Source organism: Glycine soja, chromosome 13 (genome assembly GCF_004193775.1).
Source record: "Glycine soja cultivar W05 chromosome 13, ASM419377v2, whole genome shotgun sequence".
In the NCBI taxonomy this organism is placed as follows: domain Eukaryota; kingdom Viridiplantae; phylum Streptophyta; class Magnoliopsida; order Fabales; family Fabaceae; genus Glycine; species Glycine soja.
The window spans coordinates 20388664-20394181 of NC_041014.1; the positions used below are offsets into that span (position 1 = coordinate 20388664).

The following is a 5518-nucleotide window of genomic DNA, read 5'->3' on the forward strand; positions in this document are numbered from 1 at the left end:
AACTGCAAACAAACACACATGCTCATTAAGAAAATTTGAGACTAAACAAATGTCATATTTTGCCAATGCAAATCATGTCTCAATATATGAATCTGGTGACACAAAACTTGCCTGTGGACTAAAGTCCTACTCAATTAGATTCATCATGCAACTTTATGATAAAACTATTAAATCATGTTCTTTTCCTTAATTCCTGTGGGTATATTAAGAAATATAATTTAATATTTTATCCTAATTAATCATACAAATACAACAAAATTCCTGTGGCTAGATTTCATCACATTACATATGATTAATCACAATTAATATTTCTAATGTGATTATAAATTTAGCATATAATTTTACTCAATTAAAGATGTTGTGGCTATTCTCTAATTTAATAAAATTATATTAATCACTTAACATTCAAAAATAATCTTTGCATAACATACTTAATAATGTAAACGTGCTCAATATTAAATCACAAAAATTACATGTATACCAATTCAAAATAACATTGCACGTATATTCATTCAACGTATAATAAACTTTAAAGGGTTAAATCCAATACATACCAGTATTTAACATAATATTACATGTTCGGCATAACTTAGAGACACACAATTTTAAACAGTTTGTGCATAAATGATTTATCCTTCAGAAGTTATAAATATATATGAACTGCACCTAATAAACAATTAAATCGCAATAGCTTAGCGACAAAGGGAGTCATTTCATGCTGCGGGGGGCCATAAAAAAAAAGTGATTATTACCTCGAAATCCGATTTTGAAAAACCCACACCATTATATGCATTTTAGACACCCAAAAATACGTTTTAAATCATAGAAAAATTAGAAAACTCATATCATTCCTAATTTTGATGTTATTTTGAATTAAGGAGGCTTAAAACATAACACCCATATACTCAAAAAATAAACTCCGCATACGAACGACCCAATAAGCAAGACCAACGTGAGATAGAAGTTATCAGTACGTGAGATAAAGGATGGATACGTGATTTGTTACTGAAGGTGGTTGCAAATATGTTGCAAAGATATGGTTTGAATGTGGATGGAAAATGAACCAGATTCAGAAATAACAAAATTTTCCAAAATAATAAAATAAAATAAAAACGGACATGGAACGTGAACGTGGGCTTTCAATACCGTGGTCTACTTATCCCACTACTTTAGGGTGTGTTTGGTTTGCATTTTCATTTTCTGTTTTCATTTTCTGAAAACTGTTTTCATTTTCAAAAGATTAGAATTCTGAAAACATATTTGGTTTGACTTCTTGTTTTCTGTTTTCAGGAAATAAAAACCCTAAAAATTTGTGATATATTAACTTTTTGTCTTTTTTGTATTTTTAGATTTGCTTAAAATTACATTCCTTGTCATTGCATTTTTATTTTACCCAAAATGAGGTTTCTGTTTTGTACTGAAAACGAAATTTTATTATTTTTATTTTCTGATTGTTTCTTGTTTTCATTTTCATTAAAAATATTTTCAAAAATCCAACCAAATATATTTTCATCACTATTTTCTATTTTTACTAAAAATAAAAATAAAAAATAATCAAATCAAACATCCCCTTACAATTTAGTTCTCTTGTCGATCTATTGTTGTAAACATGATGCGTGCCTTTTATCGTGCGCCCATTCACACCATTTCGTCTCTACCAAACTTAGCATTAAAGTGTTACTCATCTGAATGTCCATCAAGGATAACCAAGCAAGATAGATCCAGGGGCCCTTACCCTCCGTCCCTTAGGACTTTTTGTGTATATATAAAAGAAAAATTAAAGTTAAAATTAAAAAATATTAATAATGGAAAATTTATAAGAAAAATATATTTTTGAATTAATATTTGCTTAAGAATTTTCTATTTACAGATTATATTTCTAATTTTATTCACAAAATTAATAAAAAATATTTTAAAACTAATTATTTATTAGAACTTGAATATTTAACTAATTATCTAAAAAAAATTCGACCCGGCTTTAATACACTCTTAGATTTGTCCCTGTTAAACCGAAGGTATAATCAATGTCGAAGTATATTATCGAAGGTATAATCACAATTATATAAGCCACTAAGATCAAACTGATTTCTGTAAAAAAAAAAAAAACTTTTGTGCATGAATTATTCTTTTGTAAATAGAACCATATAGTTTTGCTTTCCTCTCATATAAAATTTTGTGCAGATGCTTTAGCTAATCATGCATATGAGTCTTGGCCTAGTCTTTCCATTTTATTTTGATCTCTTTTTTAATGATATTTGGAGTGATTTGCTTTGGGTTCTTCTCATAAGAGTGCCAATATAGTTGAGATACTTATGTTTTCACGTCGACAGTCACTCTAATTTTATAAAAAAAAATTCTGTAAAAAAATAAGATCAAACTGATAAAAAAAAGTTTAACCCTGTAATTATTATATCAGAAAAAAAATATTCTCTTCATTTTTTAAGAAAGAAATCTCATCCTTAAATTAGTTTTAATACTAATTATAATCTATTAAATAAAGTGGAATTTGTTTCATCAATTGTTTTGACAGGTTGGATTTATACTGTTTTCTAAATTTTGTGTCAGCAGTTGACGAGTTTACTTTGGAATCTCAAATTAAATAATTATAAAGACCAAATTCTCTGAACTGCAGTGATACTTTCACTGATGTTAATAAAAAATCCGGCCTTAATTTTTGGCGTATTTTCATTATTGTCAAAGAGTTTATGAGATGCAAATGTGTAGATAGAGAGATAGATTGCGACTTTGGATGTCAACCCTTCTAACCATAATCAAGTTGAATTAATAATAATGAAAGAAATTTGTTTCTTGCACAAGGATTGCTGTCGTCTTCGTAAATTTACCAATTATGCATTTCACCATTTGAGACTTTAGTTGCTGCTAAATTCTAAATACTGTGAGTGCGTGACCCAAAGAGTGTGCAAATGTAGCCTCAGATACTGAAAATTCATGGGCCATTGTACATGTTACGAAAATTAAAATCTTGCACGCTTATAACATTACTCAAATCGATAACCTTAAATTGAATGAAAAAAAAAATTAAAAAACAACGAATTGGGGTGAGAGAGGCTCGAACTCTCGACCTCAGGATAACTCAGAAGCTATGAGACCTACGCGCTAGCCAACTGCGCCACCACCCCTTGTTATTAGATTGATCATTATTAATATTATTATATTTTCAAAGAATGATTGACTGAAAAATGATTCACTTATCCAATTTTAATTTTAAGTTATTTTTTTTTTCTGACTTGCATCTTTATTATTATTTTATCATTGTGTTGAGTTATTTTAGTGTCTAAAATGGACAGCGCATAAGGCACTGCTATTAGCCCAAGAACAATGTGACCCACCCAATTCTTACTTTGTAGGCATGCCCATTTTAAAATGTTTTTGGGCGTAGGAAGGGACATCAGAATTCACAACACTGGTTCGGGATCCCAATTTATTCTGGCCAGAAAAAAAAGAAAAAGAAGAGAAAAGTAAAAATGATCTAACTAGTTTTGGGCCCTTAAATCCAATCTAAAGCTCGCATCTTGAACAGTTCACTTTTTGGACCATCGGCATCCTCTCTTCTAATTGCAAACCCCCCAAAAAAAGACAAATCGAAATTACGTTTAACTTCACAAAAATACAAGAAAAAATAAGTTATACACTAATAATATAAATAATTTTAGGTGGTCATCCAATTCAATAATAAATTGTTTTGTATTATAAATCATTGACTTTTATAATAATTATTGTAAAAGTTATACAAATCATAATTTCTAATTAATTAACAATGTAAATTTTTTTATATTAATAATATATGGTCATTAAATTCTAATTACAAATTGAATTGAGTTTGTTTTCACATATTTACTTACAATACCTTGAAGATGTGAAAAATTAGAGCTTTTTTATGTAAAAAAATAGTAGTTAAGATTATAATTAAATACACACATATAGATAATAATATTTTATTTTATTATCTAAAGTGAGTCTCTCATTTCGAATATTGTATTTGTTAAAAATAAGTGAAATTAATCTGCAGATTCTTTAACTATTTTGAAAATTCTTAATTACGTTTCTAAATAACTTTGTTTTTTCTATTAGATTCGTAGGCTTCTATTTATTTTCTTAATTAGGTCATGGCTTCATTCTCTTCCATAACAAAAACTTTTTTCACGCATGTACACTAGAATTATGTTAAAAAATTATTCTCAGTCTACGTTATCATATAACATTTTTTACACCTGAAAAAAACTCACCTTAAAATGGCAAGTCAGGTTCGAGACTTGGCATCGAACACAACTCCTGAAAAAAAACTAAAAGCTAAAAAAACAATAAAAAAATATTTTAGAGACTGTTTGTCTTCTTTTTTCTTTTTTTTTTTAAAAAAAACTTTTGCATGCTTTTTCCTACTAATAATTACAATATAGCATATTATTTTAACTTTATTTTTTGGGTTAAAAAATTATATAATAATGATTAAAATGCCAAAATATTAATTCTTATTTATTACATTTTCTCAACTTTCAACTTTCAAGTCATCACTCTTTAAAGTGATTAACTTTCTCATCTACCTTTTTTTTTCCAATGTGCCATATCACTTTGAGAGAAGACTTCTTTTTAATCTATTTTCAATGCGCCACATGACTTTGTCTACACCAAACATCCTGTATCTTAAATTTTTTTATTTTTTATTTTTCAGATATTCTTTATTGTTTAAATTTATCTTTTTAATTTATTTTTGCATAATAAAATAAAATATTTATTTATTTCTACAATAAATACATATCCTTTTACACTTTATTTCTTATGACACATTGTTTCACAATTAATTAATAAATTATATATATATATATATATATATATATATATATATATATATATATATATATATTCACATATGTGTGGGTGTTTTAATTAAAATTTTTAAATTTTATCTAAATTCAAAATAATTATTGCATGCAGAGAAAATTTATTCGTTGTTTCCATTATTTACCGAACAAATTCTCAAGAACAAAGTAAAAACTAAGTACTAATCTTGCAGTTATTAATTATAATATAAACAAATATATACTTATATTTTTTCGAAATCAATCATGCCCACAAAAGCTAATATGGGCATATGACACTAAAATTTGATTCTGAATCAATTTTGGTTTGATTATGAAGTGGATGGCATATGATGCAACACATTTTCCCAAACTTCACACTACCAAATGGAAATAAAATTTTCCTTGCAGGTAATTGAATTGTCATCTTAATATGTGTAACATATCCTATCTTCTTCTCACACCTCTCTTTTGTGTTCTCACATAATATGTGTAACATCCTAAATTTATCCATAAATCACTTCTTCACGGAAGGTGGACTTGAGTTCAATTGCAAAAGCTCCGAAACAAACCACAATGAATTTCTTTTTTATTTTGGTAAGAAGAGCTAGTTAATTGATTTGGTCAATTTCACATTCAGCTTCTCATAGAATGATAATTGCTTTAGTTATAAAAAATACATCATCATACTCGGTGAGGAA

The 5518-nt window shown here is 27.2% G+C and overlaps 1 non-coding gene across 1 annotated transcript; it reads right to left on the bottom strand.

Annotated features, from left to right (window-relative positions):
- Positions 1-3055: 3055 nt before the first annotated feature.
- On the bottom strand, positions 3056-3140 carry TRNAM-CAU. Its single transcript is given in 2 exon segments — positions 3056-3091; positions 3103-3140. It is a non-coding gene; the product is annotated as a tRNA-Met (tRNA).
- Positions 3141-5518: the final 2378 nt, after the last annotated feature.